General features: G+C 39.6%; 1 protein-coding gene and 1 long non-coding RNA gene across 2 annotated transcripts in view; both read left to right on the forward strand.

The window, feature by feature from the left end:
• The window catches only part of Gipc2 (GIPC PDZ domain containing family member 2), a 438776-nt gene that overhangs the window by 133249 nt on the left and 281641 nt on the right, over nt 1-23886 (forward strand). The gene's annotated exons all lie outside the window — the stretch shown is intronic.
• On the forward strand, nt 6-15026 carry LOC147827607 (uncharacterized). The gene is made up of 3 exons (XR_015451947.1): nt 6-2691; nt 3482-3687; nt 5408-15026. It is a non-coding gene; the product is annotated as an uncharacterized LOC147827607 (long non-coding RNA).

The raw sequence follows: 23886 nt of genomic DNA on the forward strand, positions 1-23886 counted from the left end.
ATTTCTTCCAGATCCCCTTTTGTTGCCAGTTCAGTGGGTCTAGGTGGTTGAGTATCAGAGTGTTCCATCTCATTTCCCTTTGGGGTTGGTGTAGGTGATCTAGAAGTCTGGTTTTGAGACTTATTTATGTGTTTTCTCAGTTTGACTGGGGCGGGGGGTTGTTAGTGCCTGAACGGATTACTTCCCCTGAGCTGGGAGAGGTGGGATAGGGGCTGGGAGCAGCAGTAAGGATGGTGACCCAAAAGCCCTTTCCTGTGGGCTGGGAGCAACGGGAGAGACGATGGCCGGGAAGCCCCTTCCTCTGGACCAGGAGCAGTGGGATGGCAGCTCAGAAGCCCCTTCGTCTGGGCCAGGAGCAGCGGGACAGAAGGTGGCCCAAAAGCCCTTTCCTCTGGGCTGGGAGCAGCGGGAGGGATGGTGAGCGGGAAGCCCTTCCTCTGGACCAGGAGCAGTGGGACGACGGCTCAGAAGCCCCTACCTCTGGGCCGGGAGCAGCGGGACTCAGTACCTTGGTCTGGTGGTCTAGTGTCCTCTTCCTCTTTGTAGTGTGGAACCAGGTGGCTGTCTGTGTGCAGTGGGGTGATTCGGCGTCTTCTGCGGGACTCGGGACCTCAGTAGGGTGTGCACATACCTGCCTGTCTGCAGTGGGCTGATTCAATGTGTTCTGTGCCACTTGGGACCTCGGTAGGGCGTGGGCAGACCTGCCTGTCTGCAGCGGGGTGATTTGGTGTCTTCCGCGCCACTTGGGACCTCGGTAGGGCGTCAACGATTTTTGTAATATGCTTTCTATATCCTTTTAAATTCTGTAAATTGTGTGGTAATGTCCCCTAGATCTTAATATTGTAATTTAAAAGATGTATAACTGATATTGTGTAACAGGAAGAAAATGTCTAAAAGACCAGGGGAATTGGGAAGGGTAGGGGAAGGGAAAAAAGGGAAAGGAAAAAATATGAAAAGAGGAAAAGAATGGAAACAAGGTCTTTGCAAATAGGGAAGGGTGGAGGGGGTGAAGGGAGGGCAAGGGAAGGGGATAAAAATAAGAACCAAGATACTCATGTAATGGTACAAGATCCCAATGATGAATGTAACTGTATTTTTTTTGTTATTATTTTTGTAACTGAATTTTATACCAAAAATGTACCAATGAACTTAATGGGGAAAAAAAGAAAGAGCTCTGGGGGGGGGATAGAGAGAGAGAAGGAGAGGGAAATGTCAGAAATGGGGGTAGAGGACACGGAAAGATCATGCAAACTTTGGGAAACTGGTGAAGATAGGAGGAAAAGAGTGAAGGAAGGAACAAGAAGAAGTACAGAGCAACCTAACAGCAGCAGGAAGACTAGAAACTGTATTCACTGTCCTATAAAAATAGGAGAGATTGAGAAGAGGAGAAGAAAATCCCCAAATAGGACAGAAACAGGAAGAAGAAAGGAGAGAGATGAAGAAGAAGAAAGGAGAAGAAAGAAAGAGAGAGAGAGAGAGAGAAACAGGGGGCCCTTCAGGGCCCACCTCTGCTGTTACTGGTAGACAACATGAGGGGCAGTGTGCAGATCGAAGCCACTGAGATTCAGGCTGGTTTCTGGCTGCAAGGCCTGAGTTGAGCTCCCTGACCTCTTGCAGGATTGACCTCTGCAAGGCTCTACTGCAGGTTGGAGCTGCCCTTCCCCTGAAGCGAGGCTGGGTTCCTGTAGGGGGTGCTGATCCCACCAACTTACCAACTGCTGCAGTCCTCAGACTTTCTTCACTCTCCTAGCGGGCTTCAATGTTCATCAACAAGTCTCAGAGAGGCTTTCTCTCTGCTGTTCACTGCTGCTCTATCTTCTTGAACTCCTAACAATGGTCTTTATGGCACCTGGTGCCTCTGCTGCCCTATCTGGATCCCTGTGCAGTCCAAGGTATAGTCTGGGTTGGGCCTCCTTGCAGCATGGTCCAGTGCAGGGGCTTAGAAAATTTTTTTTTGAGGAAGGTGATTTGGGAAAAGGGTGACTTCAACATGTATAGTCATTAAATTTTCTGAAATGGTTGCAGAATTAATTTAAAAAATACAACAAGCCTCAGCTTCAGAACATGCAAAGAACCACTTAAGAAGTCTCATGGGCATTGAAGTCAGTTATAGTATCAGAATGATTAAGGTTTTCTCAATAAAGTAATTTATGCTGGTAGGAAAAATGAATTGCAGTGATGTTTGATTGCAATGAAATCTACCTTAATTAAAACTCACTGAGAACTACTAGAGAGGGATGGTTTGTTTAGAATTAATGAGTGTAATGGAGGAGGTATGTTAGGTAGAGGACTCACTTGATAAAGGACATAAGGATATTGTAGATTTTGAGTCACTGAGCAAATATTTTTTGAGCTTTTTCAAACTGCTACACGTAGATATAGTGATGAATGAGATAATAAAGTTCCTAGCCTCCTGTGCAGGAGAGGGTAAAGCAAACACATTCAGGACTACATCTTTGTAAAGAAAAGTGAATGCTTTGAAGGCAGGGAAGGTGCAATAATAGAGAGCCACACGGGAGGCTGGCTTCCCATTTCATGGGTAGGGCAGTTCTCTTCAAGAGAGTCACACTCTTAGGCTGGGACCTGAAGGATGAGGAGGCAGCCAGCCCAGGGATGTCAGGGACCCTGGAGCATAGGGAGAGCAGGGTTTGCCATGGGAAAGAGCAGGTGTGTTTGGTGAACCGAAAAAAGGTCAGTGTGCCTGGAATGTTTGAGTGAGTGGACTTTTTTTTAATGTCTGGCAATAAATCAAGGCAATCAGACGGTTTAGGAGAAGAATTGGAGGACAAGAGGCAAATCATAGTTAACTTAAAGCTCAATTCAGGAGCCCAGACTTATATATTAAAATACTGGCTCATTGTTCAACATTGTTTTTCTTCCGCATGTAAATTTTGTCTACACTCTTATCTGCCATTTGATCAGGGAAACAGTTAAATACTTTCTCTAGGTAAGCATTAGAAGATTATCAGAAAGTGAAAATGCTTTCTCTGGTTAATCTTGTTCAGTCATCTGATCATGGGAGAACATTTTGTGTTGTACAGTAATTTGCATGCTAGTCACTTCTGACTTGGATTATTTTATATTCACAACAGCTAATGAGATAGTTTGTGTGCTTGAAAAAGCAAGGTGGGAAAATCTATTACAATTTTATAACTGACTCTTGGTTCTTGTGTAGGTCTCTTTAAGTAGTGTTATTTAAAAATTATATATCAGAGCTTCATATTTATGGAGATTTTCCTAATTATTTTGAATCTTTCCATGATGCATTAAAACTGCTGCATGGGAAGAGGATCTGGGGATGAGGGGAGAAGGGAGGGTGAGGAGAAGAAGGGGAAGTAAAAATGATTAAGATTCAATAAGTATGTGATATATAACAATTCCCCAAAGTGAATTTTATTATTATGTATTGGAAATACAGAGTCTGCCAACAAATGTATGCACACTTCAGGAAAAGAAAAATAATGTGATTTTTTTTCAGCAGATGGCGTTACTCTTATACGGGGGACCCTAGAGGATGTCATATATCACAGAAAACTCACTGCACTGCCGGCCCTTAGAGAAGAAATTGAAAATGCATGTGCAGCAGTCTCAGTGACCAAGGTTACCTAAGCGGTTCGCCATACTAGTAAATGTGTGGGAGCTCATGGCCACCACTTTGAGCACCTCTTGTAATTGTAGAGGCCAGAGGTAACTAACTTATATTAATCTCAGGATGTCTCAATGAATTTAGTATTAAAATAATTATGCAAGTTTTTCTTTTCCTAATTTAAGTAAAAAAATAAAATGTTGCACACTCATTTAAGCCAAGCGATTATATTTTGCATTACTCGATCTGTCTTAAATATCATCAAATTTATTTGACCAAAGGGTTATTTTTCTTATTTTCTTGCCCTTTTTTAGTTTTGGTGTCATTTATTCTGAAGATATATTTTTCATTATTTCCAGAGTGTTCATTAGGTGTACATGGTAGGGCCCATTGAGAGATCACTGTGGTATGGCTCAGTGGTGTAGAGAAAATGACACTGGCCTTGGCATTGGAGTTGGATAACCTGGATGAGAATTCCAACCCCACTAGTTATTCAGAGATAAGGTCTTTGGTTAGTTACATACATTTCAAATCTTATTTTTATTACCTGTAAAATGGAGATGATAATATCTCCCTTGTAGGCCTGGCAGGATTAAATAATTCTATCTATCTATTGATTATCTATCTATCTATCTATCTATCAATCATCTATCTGTCTATCATCTACTTATATCACAGCATAGTGCCTACTACTTGGCGAATGCTCAGCTGTGAGTGTGGTCTTTGCAGACCAAGTAGAACTTAGAATTGTATTTCAAATCAGAGAAATAGATTTACACTGGCTCTTCTATGTTTTTTACTGTGTTCCTTTCTGTCCAAGGACATTCATTTATCCCTTGGGCTAGAAGAAAGGGTTTTGAGTAGAAAAAGCTTGGTTATGGCCAGGAGGGAGAAGCAGAAACCTGCAATACCTTTATCAGAAGGCTCTGCAGCTGGATTGGCCAGCATTTAATCTAAAGGCTACTATCTTAGGGAAGAAACTGTGGTTGGATGCTAAAAAGCATAACCCAGTGATATAGATTAAAAAATTCCAAGTTATTTATTTAAAAAATATTGATTGAGAAACTTTCATGGGTCAGGTAATACACCAAGCACTGGGTTCACCAAAGTGAGGGGCTGGGCCCCATGAGCTTAAGATGTAGAGAAAGAGCCTCCTAATGATGCTACAGTGTGCCATGTACTTTTATCATGGAGCTAAGCAAGGGAAGAGTGCAGCGACCTGAGCGTGTGAAGGTCAGAGTCCAAGAAAGCCACACCTGAGCCAAGAATGAAATGACAATTTTAACAATCAATGAACAGGAAGGTAAACTGTGGCTCAAGTGGTTCTGAATGGCTTCTGAATGACTCTTGCTTCTGGTCCTTAGGACAAAGACCAAAAGCAGGCAAGACAATGAGGTTGGTTCTGATAGTCCCCATGAGGGGCTCTCTGGAGGACCATGCATTGCTCAAAGAGCAGAGATGCTGCCTGATACACCAGAACTGAAACCTTGGCCTGGCCTTTGTTGACTTAAATCAGACATTGTTTAAATGGTGCCAATGACTTGAAATAGTTAATATATAAACATCTACCATGTGGAGCTGAGAGCAAGATAAGATTTGCCTTCAGAGAAATAAAAATTTCTGCTATTTTATGGGATGGAAGAAATGGCAATGAACTACTTTCTTTTTTACTCTAGAAATTCTAGTGTATTAGTGTGTTTGGGAACATTTTTGAAACTTGGCTAAGTATTCTAAATCTTAACTGGAAGTCTCCTCCCAGTTGTTGATGGTGGGGAGCCTTGGACGAATAGGAAATTCATTGATTCTGTTCTCCTTTCCCAGCAATGTTTGGCTGTACAGATGTGGCACACATATGCTCTCCAGCTGTGGATGTGCAAGAGGGTATATAATCCACCTGTGGGATGTGGAGGATCAGTCATAAGTTTGGTTCTGGCTATTGTCATTCTATTCAACTTTTCTTTAAAATGCACTCTCAGGAGACTCATTTCTGTGATCATCTGGGGAAAGATGCAGCTGAGAAGGTAATGGTATTTACTAGGAACCAGAGGTAGTTTCCATTTTCTCTGCAGCCAAGGCTTGACAGGTTGATTTCCTAGTCAGAATTCACTTGACAATGAACAGTAACACTAACTTGGTTTATATTGTAATTTCAGAATTACCACATTCTAAAATTTTCCCAAGTATCATAATTCTGGGAAAGTGAGGATTTGGATAAGAAATAATTTATTTCTTACTATAGTTTATTCCTACCTACAGTTCTTATAACTTCCTATTCTTATATTTTATAGACATCACAAGTAAAAATCTGCAAATTATAAAGTAATGCAGAAGGTACTCACAAATTAAAGTAAAATTTGTACACATAACTTAAAAAGCCAAGGGATTTAACAATCACCATTTATTGGATAGAGAAGTCTGTTTTCTGGCTTGTTGTTTTAAGCCACTAAGTTTTGGGGGGATTTGTTTATAAAAGATACTGGAAACTATGGATTAAATAGCACCTGGTTCATGATGGATAACTGTGTTCTTGGTCAAGCATTTCACCCCAGCTGAGCCCGATAGCATGCCGGGAGCTATTCTTTAAAGGTGAAACTTTGAAATTATCAGAAGAGGATAGGATCTGTGGTGTGACTCTTTTATCATGCCTTTCCAGAGTCTCCATACCACCTCTTTATTTACTGTAGACACTTGGACTTTTCTTGGATTTGCTTGTCTTGAGGAGCTAGAGGCATGTGGAGTTCATCCAAGCTAGGTCTTCTGCAGAGACTCTCCCAGCTCTGGCTCCACCCATACTAGGTGCCTTAGGAATATTAGGCAAATGGGTCAGAGGGGCACATACCAATGAAGTATTGGTTGCCTCCAACACTTCAAGCAATGTGAATGCTTTCCTGGGCTTATAATTTATACTCCCATCGGCATTTTATGAGAACTCCCAGTCCTTTACATCCTTCCTCATGCTTATTATTGTCATAATTTTTAGTTTGCTAATCCTTTGGGTATAAAGTAGAAACCCCACTGTGATGTTAATGGATTTGTCAATTACTAATGAAATTGAGCATCACTTTACAAGTTTAGTAGCAATTTTGTTTCCTTTTATTTGAAACATCTGTTTATGAATATTACTTTTCTTTCTAATGGACTGTTTGTCTTTCTTACAGTTTTGGTTTTTTTTGGTTCTAGGAATCGAACTCCGGACCTTGCGCTTGCGAGGCAGGTGGAGGAACCACTGAGCTAAATCCCCAGCCCTCTTATAGTTAATTTTCATATTATTTATGTATTTTCAATAGAATCCTCATTTGATTTCCTCTTTTTTTTTGACTTGAGAAAATAAAATGGTGATTACAGCGAAGAAGATACTCTTGTCAAGGGTCTTCCTTGTATTTACCTGGCTGCAACTTCCCTTCTCTATTTACTTCCTGATTTGTTGAGGAAATTAGCAATCTTTCCCCAGGACTTTGTCACCTCATTTTTTCTTGCCTGTACTGTTTGAGCACTAGGGGTGAGAAGGGAGTGAGGGTGAAAGGAGAGTAATAAATGCTGATTCCTGTTATCTTTTTCTTTGTCCAGTCACCGTTCCAAATGTTGTGTTGAAGTTGTGTCCCTTTGTTTGCTGCTAGTTTTTAATATTTATGTGGTGCTGTTTTAGGGTGTGCTAAGACCTGTGTTCTGGCTTTATTTTGTCGTTTTCTTTTGAAAATCTCTTGAACTGTTTTTTTTTTTTCTTTTTGATACTGGGTATTGAACTTGGGACCTTGTGCTTGAGAGGCAGGTAGCAGAACCACTGAGCGAAATCCCTGGCTCTTGGACTGTTTTTAAGGCTGCCCTCTATGTTGATTTTAAATTGATTTCTTCAAGGTGCCTATGTTGAAGGAAAGAGATTACTTGATCCTTGGCTGTTTCTTTAGTGTGTCCTTGCCTACTCATGCAGAGCACCAACAGAAGATGGTGGGATGGAAATGGATGTCACATGTCACAAACTTGGCTGTATAAAAATGAAACTTTTCTCTCCCCATAAGTGAAATTTCCTTGCTTGAACCCCTATTCCATTTGAGGCAGAAATCTTAATCTAACCCTAAAAAAGAAGCTCAAGCATTTCTGACATATTTCTTACATAGTTTAGGTTTAAACTCAGTCAAATTTATGATTTTTAATACTGCCCCTTTCTTGCTGCTGGAGTTGGTGCTAAGCTTGGCTTAGGGGTGAGGTACAAATGGCATCTCAAATAGGTGGGAGATTTCTGTATTTCTGTTAAAAGTAGTGTGATAGTTGTGATGACGAGTTGAATGGATTAAGAAATGCCTATTGGGTTAGTGGATCACAGTTCTGGATGTGTGTGGATGATTGACATGTAAGCCACAAACTGAGGAGGGAAGACCCATCCTAGATGTGGGTGGCACCAACCAATAGGCTTGTAGCTTGGATGGAATAAAAAGGGAAAGAAGAAGGAAGTCTTCTCACTTTACTTCTTTGAAGGAGCTGCAGTCTTTGCCACTGCCTTTGGATATTTGTCTCCAGTTCCTTCAGGTTTGCAGGGCAGATTCTTTAGCCTTCTAACACAGATCCTTCAGCTTTCTGACCTGGACTTCCCCTGAACTCTACAGTGTGCTCCAGGGTGTTGACTTACAACTGGATTCTCCAACTCTCCAAGGGATAGACAGCCATTTCGCATTTTCCACCCTTGATTCCGATTTGCCTATATTTTTCTCATGTTCTGAGACTTTGGAGGAGACTGAGATTAAGAGAGGTGGATTAATCTGGTGGAGGAAATTTCTAAGGAAACTCAATCTTCAGACTGTAGCATGACTACTGCTTCTTACTTTTAGCAAGATCTACTGTCAGACCCTCACTGGAGGAAAGATAGACTATTTAATAAATAGTTTTGGAAAAACTGGATTTCAACCTGTCAAAGATTAAAACTAGACCCCTATCTTTCACCATGCACTAAACTAAAATTGAAATGGATTAAAGATCTAAATATTAAAACAGAAACATTAAACTTGCTGGAAGATAGGTTAGGTAGAACTGTTGAAGATATTGGCATAGGAAAAGACTTTATGAACAAAACCTCAGTAGCACAGGAACTAGCACAAATAATCAACAACCGGGATCTCATCTTATTAAACAGCTTCTGCACTGCAAGAGAAACCACCAACAGAGCTAAGAGACATCCTACAATGTGGGAAAATTTTTTTAGCAGCTGTACTTCAGACAAAGGACTACTATCTAGAATATATAAAGAAATGAAAAAAATCAGACCCCCCAAATTTAAAGACCAAATTCAAAAATGAGCATCTGAAATAAAGAAGTAAAAGCAGAAAATAAATATATGAAAAAATGTTCAACATCACTGGTCATTCAAGAGATGCAGATGAAAACAACACTGAGATTCCACCTCACCCCAGAAAAAAAGGATGCCATCAAGAATGTTGGCAGGGCTGTGGGGAGAAAAGAACACTTCTCCATTGTTGATGGGAATGCAGGCTGGTCCAACCACTATGAAAATCAGTATGGAGATACCTCAAAGAACTATGACTAGAGGTCCCATTTGACTCAGCTGGGTATCTTCCCAAAAGAAGTAAAAGAATCATACCACAGTGATATATGTGCACCCATGTTTATAGTGGCACAGTTTGTAATAGCTAAAGCTTGGAAATAGCCTAAGTGCCCATCAACTGGAAACTGGATAAAGAAAGTGTTTTTTTTTTTTAATAAAATGGAGTACTACTCAGCCATAACGAATGAGAAGCTAGAGACATTTATAGTTAAATGGATGCATATTGAGGCTATACTCTTAAGTGAAATAAATAGGACAGACGTGTAAATACCAGATAGTTTCTCTATGGTGAGAAACTGGAAGTGTAATAAGGATTTAAATGATTAAAACAAATAATTGATAATTTGAAATAGGAAGAAAAGGTCCAAAGCAGTAAGGGAAGTGGGAGAGGAAGGGGAAAGGAAAGAAGGGAAAGGAAAAATTATGAGAAAAGAAAAAAATGGAAACAAAGTCTTTGTAAATAGGGAAGTGTGGAGGGGGTGAAGGGAAAACAGGGAATGGGGAAAAAATAAGAACCAAGATACATCATGTACAGGTACAAGTACCCAATGATAAATATAAATGTATTGTATACCTAAAATGTACCAATAAAAGAATTTAAGGAAAAAAAAAAGATCTACTGTCAGAAACAGGAGAAAAAAGTCCATTTAAAAATTTCAATTTTGCTGAGGATTTAGCTCAGTGGTTCTGCTGCCTGCCTCGCAAGTGTAAGGTCCCGAGTTCAATCCCCAGTACCAAAAAAAACCCAATTTTTTTTCAGTTTTGACAGAAAGAAAATGCCTTCAAAGATAGAGCAAAGTTTGGTTGCTGAAAAGATTAGCATTAAAAACAAGCCAAGTACTTTGGATCATGACAATAGGAAAAATACCTTAAGGGAGTCTCAGGAATTTAAAAGATTCCATCTTTCACCAACTCATTGGTGGAAAAGTGAAAGACTTTGCTTTAAGAGAGCCCCAGGGGATCATGCTCAGAAAGGCAGCTGACAGCTGTCTAGGGAATTTGTTTCCTAGGGTTTGGTTTACAGTTGTCAGCTATCCAGACACTCTGAGCTCTCTGCAGCCCTGATTCAAGAGGGCCTGGCTGTTGCTTGAGCTGGCAACAGACCTCGGCATCTTCTATGTGGTACTGGTTTTACAGGCATGCAGAATACAAGCATGGATTCAGCATGGCTTCCACCCAGATTGCAGGGCTGGGAGGGCAGACAGTGTGTCACTGAGAGGGCAGTGCATACAGCTGTGTGGGTGAAGGCAAAAGTACAGTGGAGACCCTAAAGCCAAGAACAAGGAAAGTTTGTGGGAAGCTGTAAGGAGTGAGCAAAGTCAGCCCAAGAGAGAGGCCATGGGGGCTAAAACCACCATCAATGCTATAGGAGTGGTGCTACCTAAGTCCTTTGGAGTTCACATCGCACCATGACTAGCCCCATATGTTAGACATGAACCTACAGGATTTAATGTTTGCCCTGCTTGGGTTCAGTCTTGCTTTGGTTTCACTGGTTTCTATCCTCTATTCTTTTTTTTGGAATGGGAATGTTTACCTTGTGCCATTGTATATTAGTGGTGTTTAACTTTCTTTTGATTTTTTACAGGGATTTACAACTGGGTTTTCCTTAGGTCTCAGAAGAGACTTTGGATTTAGACTTTTCAGCAATGCTAGAACTGTTAGGATTTTAGCAACTCTTAGAGATGGACTAAATGCATTTTGCATAAAGGGATGCACGAGTCTTTGGGGGGCTGTGGGTATAATGTTGTGGTTTATATCTGATATCCCCCCAAAGCCTCATGTGCTCATAAGTGGGGCTTTTGGAAGGTGTTTGGATTATGAGGGCATTATAGCTGACTTGCTGTTCAGAGGCAGGGGGGTCTGTCAGAAGGGTCAGGTCAATGAGGTATGACCTGGAAGGGCAGGCCTGTCTCCCAGCTTCTCCCTTCACTCTTTCTGTCTGCTATGTCATGAGAAGTTCTTTTCCACCATGTGCCTCTGCCATGGTGCCCTGCCTCAAATCCAGCTGACTTTGAACTGAAACGTGAACAAAAATAAACCATTCCTCCTCAAAGGTGGGGGTATTGTGTCTCAGCAATGAGGAAAATGACTAGGACACCCTCTTACTTCCAAGCTCAGGGCTCACTTGATTAGATCATGGCCATCTAAGACAGTATCATTTCATAATAACTCAAAGGCAAGTGATTAGGCACCTTAATCAAACCTTGTAATTCTCTTCACCTTTGTCATATAGCTTAAATAGAGTTGTAAAATGTCATCATAGTCACAAGACCTGCCCACATTCAAGAGAAGACACCAGGGGACAGGAATCTCGGGACCATCTCAGCACTGCTGACACCACTGTGGTACCCTCCGAGTTCTCTCTTTCTGCTGATGTCTGTGTCTCCCTTGAAGTTGGGGGTCTGGGAATTTGGATGCTTTTCTGTGCCACTCAAGCACTGAGAAGATATTCTGGGCCCTTGCCAGCCCTGTCATGCAGGTCACTTTCCCTCTCCGTGGTTAGGTTATAGGAGCTGTAGAGGGAGAGTCTTCTCATACACACAGCATTGAAGGGAGGAGACACCCTGTCTGCACTCCCTGTGTGAGGTGGGCAAAGAACAGGACCCATCTTCTGCTTTCCTTCCAAAATCTTGCCACATCCTCTAATTCATTAAGGTTTGTTTTCCCAGAGGATGGGTGAGGGATGGAGGGCAGACCTATATAGTTTTCCAACTCTCTTGCTTATGTCAGTACCTCAGCCCTGGAATCTTAGAAGCTAAAAGTTAATTTTATTTTGGTTTGCACTTCAACTATGGTCTAGCTTTTCTGGGGGCAACAGAGGCCAGGATTAAAATGAAGGTGGAGCTACAGGGTGAGCAAAGATTGTGCAGTGCTGGCTTACCTCTTTCTCTTCTGTTATTTATGGGTTGATACTTATAGAACCTGCTACAATAATTTCCAAAACATTGTGGGTTTTCTGAATCATCCTGAAATTGGGTCAGTTTCATGTTAATTTTTATGCCTCATCTACTGTATTTTTAATCTATGAACATCTCTCCCTTCTCAGAGCAGGTGGGAAACCCCAGAGAAGGGAAAATTGAAACACCTCTAGAAATTAGCAAAATGTTAATTAAGTTTCCCTTTGCCAAGGTAAGAGCAAAGCTTGGCAGTGTTTCAGAGACAATAAAGGACTGGTGCTTGTACTAATTAAGAGTATTACTGAAGTGAAATAATTGAAAGTCAATATAAACCTCAAAGCTTAGCAAATATATGGAGGTGCTGGGTTGAAATAAAAATGGTCAATAGCAAATATCTAAGAGCAGTTGCTATTTCTCATCTGAATAGTTCTGTTAGGGTAATTTTACACTCGGCTACTAACCACTATTTCCCTCCATCCCAACACTCAATACTCAGGTTTGATTGTCATGTAAACAATTTGCTAATCCATGGCATTAACATAACTCATGGAAAAATCTCAAAGGAAAACACTGTAAACTTGTTTGGTCTGCTTCCTCAACACCAGATGGGGACATTCTCAGCTTGCTACTACTTCCAAGGGCACTGCATTTCCTTTTCCATTTTTCTGTCTTCCTGACTGTTTTCTTCATATTCTTTCATCTAATTTCCAAAAGTGTAATTTTGTCCAGGCAAATCTTTCTCATTTCCACATAACTGATTTTGGAGCACCCATTTCTTTCTAATTTTTAAACTACTTTCTTTGCTTTACCTGGATACTATTACTTTTCTATTGAGGAGCAGATTTTTGTCTTTGTATCTTTAGCATTTAACATGAACACTGGGAATAGAGTAGCTGCTCAAATATTTTTGAAAGTGCAAGCTCCTCAATGAAATATCAGTCCACTCACCTCTCTGTCTCTCTCCCCTACTAGACATATCCATTTGATGGCAAAGACCTATCTTGTTTAACTTTGGATCCTGACTACATAACACATCACCTGGCATGTAGAAGAGTCTCAAGCAAAGTTTACTAAATAGATGGATAATTATGAAGAGTTTACTATTGGATCTTAGGATACTCTAAAAGAATACTAAGTTTTGATATTATAATTTCAGAATATACTACTACAGAAGTCAGTAGGAAAGGTTGCCAAGTTGATATTTGGAGAATCAGTGGAAATTGGGTAGAAGAGGGATGCAATGAGGAATATTTTAAAAGGAATTACAGGTGAGTGTTTCTTAGGGAATCTTCACAAAGTCTGACATATTTCTGATTCAAAATTGAGAGCAAATACATCCTTTCTCTTCCTTGGGATGTAAAATGAACTTTAAATGCCTTCTTGAAAATCATTATGAAATCTTTTCAACCAAATGGCCACAGGGAATTGAAATCTGAGTTGCCATTTGAGTCAGACAGTTGGCATAACTTCCACGGGTAGTACTATTTGTGCCACTGCTGATTTGGTAACTACCTCAGAGCACATCCCATTCATTCCCAGGGTGGACCTTACATTACTTCAGCCAAATAGGAACAAAGAAATGATGAAGAACAGAGTTCATTTCTTACTCAGTGATGTGCTCAGCCTTGAAATAAGATGATTATATTTTCTTCTATCTATGCTTCTCTCAACTTTCTGAAAGAACTTCATTCTTCTACTTTTGCCCATAGTTTCCTATACCTATTAATTATTTTGATATAATAATTTCCTCTGCCATGTTGAACCTTATGAATCTAATTTTCTCAGACATTTCTAGATGAACTAAGGCAATAATTAATTTGAGTCTACATGTGCCATATTTTTATTCTCTTCAATTCAGACATTCAAAGTGCTTACAACGTATTTCAGATTCTTTGAGTGTTATGCAATGGGAAGGTTTTAGAATCAGAGGTCTTTGTTGCTATAAAATGTGAAGCTTCACGTATATTTATTCTTAAAAGTTTTTTATTAGTGTATGTTAATCTTACTTTATGATGGGATTTATTTTAGGAAGATATTTAACATATCTTAATTTCATTGCCACTTCACCCTTCTTCTTTCCTCCTACCTCCTGCTTGTTCCTGTCCCTGTCACCAGAAGTCTACTTCCTGATTTTCTGTCTTCTCTCCTTCATTTAAATTATTTATTTATTAATTTCTGCATCTTTTAGTTTTCTCATGTAAGAGAAGTCATGTGAAATTTGACTTTCTGAGTCTGGGTAGTGTCACTTAACATGATGGTTTCTAGTTTCATCTCCTTTCCTGCAATTGATGTGATTTCATCCTTCTTTATGGCTGAATAATATCCCATTGTATAATATATACTACATTTTGTTTATCCATTCATCTGTGGTTGGGGATCCAAGCTGTCTTCACAGCTTAGCTATTGTGAATTGCACTGCTATAAATATATTCATACATATAAATATACATGCATAGGGATATGCATGTATCCCTGTGGTATGCAATCCTTAATTTTTGGGGGAATATGCCTAAGAGTGGTACAGCTGAATCAAATGATATTTCTATGTTTAGTCTGTTGAGGAATCTCTATACTGATTTCCATAGTGGTTGTACTAGTTTACATTCTCACCAACAAGGCAGGAGGGATTATTTTCCCTCTTATTCTTACCATTACTCATTTTTTCTATTTTTGATGATAACCATTCTAAGTGTGATGAAATAGTATCTCCGTGTAGTTTTACTTTGCATTTCTCTGATGCTAGAGATATTGAACATTTTAAAATTTACTTTTTTCAATTTTTATTTTTTATTATTTCATGTTTAGGGTGGGAGTTGTACATAACACATATTAATTCTTTTTTCATCCCCTTTCCCTCCCCTCCCTTTCCCCTTCTTCTATATCTTGGTCCTCTTCCCTTTTGCAAAAGATCTATCTCCCTATTTCCTATTATCTGTCTTTTATTTTGCTGTTTATTTATATTTGGAGTTTCTCATATAAGAGAAATTGTTTGATATTTAAGCTTTTGATTTATTTCATTTAACATTGTGATCTCAAGATGCATTCATTTTTCCATAAATGAGTCAGGTTATTCTTCTTTATAGTAGAGTAATACTTCATTGTGTGTAAATACCACACTTTCTTTATCCACTAATTTGTTCATAAACATATGGGCTGCTTCCAAGATTTAACTGTTATAAATTGTGCTGCCATAAACATGGGTATGCCTGCATACCTGTAATATATAACCTTAAATCTGGTCTATTTTGGAGTTGAGGTATTGAAAAGAAAGTGTATTCTGCTGTTGTTGAGTGAAACACTATAGATATTGGTTAAGTTCACTTGGTCTATAATATAGTTTCTTTATCAATTTATTTTGTCTAGTGAACCTATTTGTGATAGTGGGGCATTAAAGTCATACACTAAGATTGTATTGTATTTATTTTTTTAATGTCAACTAGTGTTTGTTTTCTGAAATTGGGTACATTGACATTCAGTGCACATATATTTATAATTGTTATTTCTTCTTTGTGAATTCTTCCCATTACCAATATGTAGTGGGTTTTGTCTTTTCTGACCAGTTTTGGGTTGAAATCTACCTTGTTGAATATGAATATAGCTACTCCTGCTTGCTTTTGTGTTCTAGCAGTTTGAAGTATCATTTTCTATCCTTTCACTTTCAATTTGTGTATGTCTTTGCCGATGAGGCGTGTTTCTTGCAGGCAACATATGGATGGGTTGTTCAATTTTATCTAATCTGCCCATTTAACTAGAGAGGTGAGACTATAGCGTTATTACTATAAGAAGTGTACTAATACCTGTCATTTTTTTGTTTTCTTCCTTTTTGTTGTTTATTTACTTTTTTATTAGTACATATTTGCAGTACATAATGACTACAATTATTGTGGGGAGTTGATACATGTACTTGATACATCTTAATTATTTTTTTCTTGTTTATTGTTTATTTTCTCTCTCAGTGAGCTTTACTGTTTCCCTTTGTTTCAGAATTATTGTCTTCTTGATTTGTGTTTAGGATTCCCTTAAGTAGTTTCTGCAGTCTTAGCTTGATGGTCATGAATTTTTTCATACTTATCATGGAAGGTCTTTATTTTTCCTTTTTTTTTTTTTTTTTTTTTTTGGTGCTGGGGATCGAACTCGGGTCCTTGCGCTTGCGCAGCAGGTGATGAAGCCACTGAGCTAAATCCCCGGCCCTTTCCTTTGATTTTGAAAAATAGTTTTGCAGAATACAGTAATGTGGGCTGAAAATTATTTTCTTTTAGTGTTTGGAAAATTTTATTCCAAGCCCTCCTGTCCATTAAGGTTTCTGTTGAGAAATCTGCTATTATTCTGATGGATTTGCTCTTATAAAAGTTCTCTAAAAAGAGATAGGTTTTCTCTCTAAAAGATTTTATTTCTTATTTGTTCTGAATTTCTGGCATTTTGACCACAGTATGTTGTGTGTGGGGATTCTTTTCTGGTAGTGTCCATTTGGGGTTCCAAATATCTTCTTTTCCTGGGTATAGATCTCATTCCCTTGTTTTGGGAAAATTCCTGCTATAATTTCAGTGAGCAGACTTTTTAGCCATTAGCCTGCCACTTCTAGTCCAATAAGCCCTAAGTTATGTTTTTTGGATTTGTCCAAAAAACAGTTGCATAGTCTCTCTGTACTTCTTGTTCTTTTTTCTTTCATCCTGTCTGAATGTTCTAGCACTTCTACACTGTCTTCAACTCCTGATATTCTTTCTTCTGACTATTCTAGTCTACTGCTTAGACTTTTAATTGAGTCTTCAAATTTGACTTATTGAAGTTTCCACGTAGAGGATTTCTGCTTGGTTCTTTTTCAGAACTTTGTATTTTTACTAGTGTTTCATATCCTGCATTATCTCCCTTAATTCAGTAAGCTGTTTATTTATATCTTCTTTGATTTCATTGGTCATTTTTAACTATCAGTATTTTAAATTCTTTGTCTCGAATTCCATTCACTGCAGTATCTGTGGAATCAGGTTTTGGGGAGTTTTGTATTTTGGGAGGCATTTTTAAATCTTGTATTTTCATTTTAGTAGTGCTTCTGTATTGAGGTTTGTAGAACATTTGGATAGAACCCCACTGACATGTGGGGTTCTTTTTTGTTAGTGACTTTCTCTCTGTGTCCTAGAATGTTGGTATGTTTCCTTGCAAAAATTTCTACTCAGTCTGCTGTGGGCACTAGGTTCAGCCCAGCCCTTAATACTGCTTTGAGAGGAGTGAGCATCTACTAGTAATATAAATACTTGAGAAGCTAACCATAGATGATCTGATCCTGAAGCACTTGATGGAAAAGGTTCTACTATTTCACTAGCCCAGAGTATGACATAGAGAGTAATATGGCATAGTAGGCTAGAGCAAATTAAGCCTTGATGATATTCACAGTGTTTCAAATAGTATACAGGTACAGGAGAGGAAGATATAGCAGGAATAAAAAAGAAAAGTAAAAAATACAAAATTAAATAATAGAATAAAGAAGGAAAAAAGGAAAGGGGAGGAGAGTAGAAATAGATATGTGGAAGGAAGTAAAGAGAGTAGAGAAAGGAAGGGACTATATCTAGGAGGTGAGAGAGGAGAAAGGGAGATAGTATCCAGTTACCAATCAAAGAGTCAAACAAATTTAGGTATTTCTAAGGAGGGACCATTGGTGTGGGAATACACAGCAAAACAAGGTAGGGTGTTACAGAGTGAAAGCAGAAATGAATACAGCTATACCCATATATACATGTACTAAGAGATAAGCTCTTGGCATACAAAACCCATTACATGTACAGAGAGAGAGAGAGAGAGAGAGAGAGAGAGAGAGAGAGAGAGAGAGAGAAAGCAACTGTCCTGTTGTGTTGATTGGGACAAGTGTCCTGTGCAGATGTTTGCAGCCTGTCTCTGGCCCACTGTGTTCAGTGGCCTCTTGCAATCTCAGGGTCAGTGGCGGGACATTTGCTCTGTCCCTTCAGTGGGTCTAATTTCTGGTGCTCCCAGCCAGCCACAACCTTGCTGGATGGTTCACCTGTCCTCTCTCCACCCCAAACTCCCTGGTCACTCACCTGGCTTCCCCAGATCCCCTTGATTTCAGTGGCACCTGGGTCAGGGAGGAGGCTGTTTCTCTCAGCACCCACGAGTCCTAGTGCCACAGACCTCTGAAGTTTTCTTTGGTACTTGTTTTTCTTTGTGCCTAGTGCCAGGGAAGTGGGAGTCAGAGCCAAGATAGTCTGGTCATTGCTTGCTGCTTGTAGCTCAGACTCTGTCCCCTGAGAATCACTCTGTCTCTGGATCTGCCCTGGGGACAGAGCTGTGAACAGGGAAGTGCTTTCCTGTGACTGACTCAGACTCCAGGCTGTGTCCTGGCAGGGACAGTTTGCTGTCAATGAAACTGGGGGCAGGGCCCAGCACCTGCCCTGGCTTATCCCCCTGAATGTTTTTGTGCAACTCCCAGAATGACCTGTGCCAGAAGCAGTGCTCAGATTGGGAAGTGCCTTCCTTCTCATTCTAGCTTTCCTTCTTCTCTTTCATTTGTCATCGGCTATCCTGTTCCAGTTGTTTTCCAGTGGCTTATGTTTCTACCACCTCACGGGCCACCCACTGACTGACCCTGGTGCCGGTCTTGGAGCTGTCTGTGAGGGCTGCTTCCTCTACACTTTGTGATGTTCTCCTGAGTCTATTTCTTGCTATCTCCTGATTGGCAGATGTGGAAAATAATTATGTCACAGGAGTCCCTTGAGATTTAATTAAGCTAAAAGGCCTTCTAAATAAGTGATAATAATTTTTTCTCAATAAAACACTTCAATTAAACCTTAAAGCTTAATATGATTCTCTGATGTTACTTCTGAAGAGCCCAGTTAATGACTAGCACTAGCATCAGTAATTTTTTGCATCAGGCTTAGCATTAGGAATAATTAGCAATGAAGAATTACAATTTTGTGACATTCAAATTAATATTCTAGCGATTTAACTTTATTACTTGCAAATTACTTTAGGAGTAATAAAAAAGAAAGTAACAATATGTATTTAATATAATATTGTATTTTACCGACAAGGAGAGGGTTATTGACTAAGGAGCCGACTGACTTGCAGAAGATCATACAAATGGTTGGGCTGGGGATTTAGCTCAGTGTTGCTGTGATTGCCTTGCAAGTGCAAGGTCATGAGTTTAATCCCTGGTACTGCAAAAAAAAAATCATGCAAATGGTTAATGGCAGGTCTGGAGAATTTCAGGCATTTCTGGTTGATGGCTAATACACTGTATCTAGTGTTTCTCAGTTTTATTCTATTTCCATTGTTCAGTCTCTATCTTACTTCAGACCCTTATTCACTTGGACTACATCCAAATGGCCACAGGAAACCTCTGTCTCCAGGTTGTTCTTTGCTCCAGCCCATCTTCCATGGTGTGGTCAGATGAATCAGACTGCTCAAACATGTCTAGCAGTTGCCTAGTGTCCACTAAGTTAACTCTACACTTCTTGGCTGGTGTTCAGTTTCTTTTACAATAGAGCCTCAGGCTCATAATTCACTAAGAAGCACTCAGTGGATGCCTGCTCCATCTCAGGCACTTGTCTAGATGTGGGAAGGTGACAGTGAACTAAGAGCACAGCCCCTGTGCCCCCTGAGCTTGCATTCTAGTTCAGTGGTCCCCAGAGCGTGGTCAGGGAGCCTCGAGGTCTTTGAGACCCAGTCAGGGTGTCTGTCAAGTCAAAATTATTTTCATAATAATCCCTAGATGTCACTTCACTCTTATTTTATTGTTTCATGTTTTATTGAGCCCCTGTCTCACTGTTATTCCAGGCTCGCTTTGAGCTCATTCTGTAATCTAGGCTGGCCTTGAACTCAAGGTAATCTTCCTGCTTCAGTCCCCTGAGTCCCGGAATTACAGGCTTGCACCACCACACCCAGCTATTTTATTGTTCTAATATATATACAATGGAAATTTCCAGAGGCTGCCTGACATGTCCTATCACAATCAGATTAAATGTAGAAGGCCAGGCAAGAAACCAACCTTGTGAGGATGGTCGTCAGCTTCAGTGTCTGTCTTCTGACACTCCAGACATTAAGGAGAACCACAAAAATGTAAAGCATTGCCACTCCTCTAGTTATTTTGTTTGAAAAGTACTTTTTTTTTTTTTCCATGAAAAGATATCTGATGGTTAATTTTAGGTGCCAATTGGCCTGGTAAAGGGGTACCAGAGAGCGGGTAAAGCCTCGTTCCTGGGTATGTCTGTGCTGTGTTCCATAGCAGACTGGAATTGAAATCACAGGGCTAAGTAAGGAAGATGCCCTCTCCAATGTGGGCAAGCACCACCCAGTCCATGAAGGACACAGAGGGAATGAAAGGGTGGGGAAAAGTCAGTCCTCTCTTCCGGAGCTAGAATATATGTTTTCTCCTGCACTCGAGTATGAGAACTTCAAGTGTTTGAGCTCAGGGATTCCAGGACTTAAAATATCAGCTCTCCTGGTTCTCTGGCCTTAAAAAAATTAAAAAAATCAATTCATTAATTATCTTCCAGAAGAGTTTTCACTACATTGCCCAGGTTGGTCCTGAACTCCTGGGCTCAAGTGATCCTTCTGCCTCAGCCTCTGAAGGAGTTGGAACTTCAAGTGTGCACCTTCATGTTGGGCTCTCAGGCCTTTTGACTCAGACAGAATTAGGCCACCAGCTTCCCTGTCTCTCTCTGGTTCTGCTCTGTCCCTAAAGCTATTAGTTCTGACCTTGACTAATATGTTATATACATTAACATATAATATGCTTATTTTTATTGTTTTAAAATTTAAACACTTCTCAACTTAAATTTCTAGTACAGTAAGTATTCATGAAAAAGCTTTTTGAGGTTCTTAATTTCTGAGAATGTAGGTGGGTCCTGAAACAAAAAATTTATGAGCTCCTGTTTTAGTTATGCTAGAAAATAGACAAGATACAGCCGGTTTGTTATACTGTCAGAAAGTGACAAAGGTCAGGTAAATGACAAAGACCATCAAAGAAGATGCAGCAGGATAAGGAAACAGATCAATTGGGTGATCAGTAAAGACTGCTATCTGCACCCTCTCCCTTGGTTAAACTGAATCTGAGCACAGTTCATGGTTTCTGAGTCCACGCTTTTGTGATGCTGTTACCTCAGCCTGGTTTGCCCCTCTTCCCGTTTTCATCCATCAAAATTCTATTCTTCTTCCAGGGCCCATTGCAACGTCAACTGAACCATGATCCCTTCCCTCATTTGCTTCTAACAGAAGTGATTTATCTCCCTTTCATTCTTCCCATTTTCAAGATAACATTTTGTTTGATTTCTCTTGGGAAACTCATAATCTCCTTTGTGCAGATTTATAGTTATGTGTATACTACTCACATCGTGTCAAGTTTATGATTTTACTGCTTAAAGCTGGGAAATTCTTCTTACTTCTCTTGAATATTGAGCTTTCTCTGTATCAATGATCCTGAGGTTCAGCAGTAACATAAAATCTCCAAACTGCAGTGGTTTCATTGAACAGAAGTGTGTCTCAGAAGGTCCACTTCGGGAGTAGAGACTCTTCCTCTAAAAGTTCTTGGGGGTGCAGGCTCTATTCCTTCTAGGTCACTGTTCACTCATCCCAAGAGGGTAGTCCTTAACTTCAAAATGGTGGCATCTTTGTTTGAGGAAGAAGAAAGAAGGGAAAGACAATGATAAGGCAGCTTACAGTATGTACCAGATCTCTCCATGGAGCTATCTCCATTGCCATAGCAATGATTTGTTGGATAATGAGTACAGTGAAAACTTTATTCATTATATATTTGCTTCTTGTCTTTAAGGGAAGTATTAGAAATGATTAAGGAACTGTACTGTCTACTCAGACTGGGCTATTTCAAGTTTCATACACGGATCAGTTGCTAGGAAGAGAAGACTTTTCTCTTAGACTTTTTGGCTTGTTGTTGTCACTTTATCTTCCCCTGCTCACCTTCTCCATGGCCATAAAGACTTCTCTGAATTCTTCCTCACTGGAACTTCCCCCAAGCCTTCCTGTGTCACAGGATGTCCTTGTCCTCACCTTCTCTAGCTGCAGCACCACCAAGAAAAATTCCTCTCCAGAGGAACTGCTGGTGGCAAGATCAAGTTGTTAGGTCTGCATATATGTTCCACATAAAAGCAGATACGAGAACACATGTAATTTTAAGGTACTATAGATATTGGCATTAAACCCCTGCTGTTTGCTTTGCTTCCCAATTCCATCGTGTACAGATCTTTGTCAATGATAAAGCCTACCTGTAGTTTTGAGTCTGGGTCTTTTATTTCCATGAAATATTTCACTGGGATCTGTAGCAGCATCCTCTGCACACCTCTGTGTTCTCTTCCACACTTTCCCAAACAGACTCTTGACTATTTTGAGAAAATAATGACTTCTCCACAAGAAAAGCTTGAGATTTCTTTCTTTCTTTTTTTTTTTAAAAATCAGGCTGGGCGTATCAATACTTCTTGAAATACTGAAAAAAATTTCCATTTTGTTGGGACATTCCTGGCAAGAACTGACATGACAATATGTATTTCACTGATATAGTAAGAAAATGTCAATGTGTAACTGACTTCACACTCTAAACATTGCTTGATATGTAATATAAATATCCAGACATTACAGATTGTCTGTTAACAAACATAGACCAACTATCACAAACCAAGCAAAGCCAAAAACCTTTATGTTTGAGTCTGCTTTTGCTAATAAGTCCTGTGATTGATAAGGCAGTTGGTTAAGTCAGTGTCTGATTACAAACTGGTTAACAATTCACATCAGAGAAATTCACTGGCCAATTTTGGAAGGGGCACAGACAGCTGTAGCACTATTTTGCTTATCGGTTTCTGTCCTTGTTTTCACCAGCAGTATGGATGTGACTGTTTTGCCTGACTTGTGAACCACTCTTGGGCAGTAAGCCACCTGGTGAACAACATACCAGTATTTTACATTTTTCAGGTTCAGTTTCAGTGAGGAGTATTGTATATTTAAAGTAAGAAAATACAGATTTTAAGAATCCACAGATTTGGCATTTTTGTGATATTAACGACCTCCCCAATAACTATTCTAATCTCCAGATCGCCTCCCCATGCTGCACACGTAACGGAGCCCTTTCATCAGCCACTGACTGCACCATTCCTCTCCACCTGCCGTTAGCCAGCTTGGTCCTTAACTAAGGGAAGCAGTGTGGCTGCCATTCTCTTAATGCTTTGGATCTGAGCTCTGATCAGTGTGTAGAAAAGCTTGAGATTTCTGCATGACTGAATTTGTATTTAAGCCAGTCCATTTGGTCATATTAACAACTCCATGGGCTGAAAATATAGAAACTTAGGGTTTCAGGATGTTGGGAGTTAACCCAGAGGCTAATTCTCTGAAAAAAAAAAAAAGAATATTAAGAGGAATCTGTTAGAAATGGCCTTCATTGTGTGCATTGTTAAATAAATTTGTTGTTTGTACATGTTTTTATTTCCTTTGGAGTATATATTTCTTGAGAATTAGAGCTATGCCTGATGGATGATTTTTAGTTATACAGTGAAACAAAATTGCCAATGACTGAGATAAACTAAGACAGTGATGATGACATGAGATTTGTTTTAAGATGGCACAAGATTTTCACAAAGAAATGAACATTGCATAAGAATCCATTCATTCATTCATGACTGGGCAAGGACTTACTGAGCACCGACCCAGTGCCCAGCTCTGTGGTAGATATTAGAAGACAGTGGTGAGCAGAACAGACACAGTTTTTGTCCTTAGGGTACTTTAATCTGAAAGAGAAAGAAAAACAAAGAAGTAATAACTATAAAGTAGGGTAAGTGCTTTTGTGGAAGCACAGATTGCTAGAGAAGTCGAGGGAGGCCTTTAACTTTGAGCTTTTATGG

The sequence above is a fragment of the Heterocephalus glaber genome, unplaced genomic scaffold (assembly GCF_053883595.1).
Source record: "Heterocephalus glaber isolate CG9 unplaced genomic scaffold, H.glaber_assembly_v1.0 deba00001442, whole genome shotgun sequence".
Classification (NCBI taxonomy): domain Eukaryota; kingdom Metazoa; phylum Chordata; class Mammalia; order Rodentia; family Bathyergidae; genus Heterocephalus; species Heterocephalus glaber.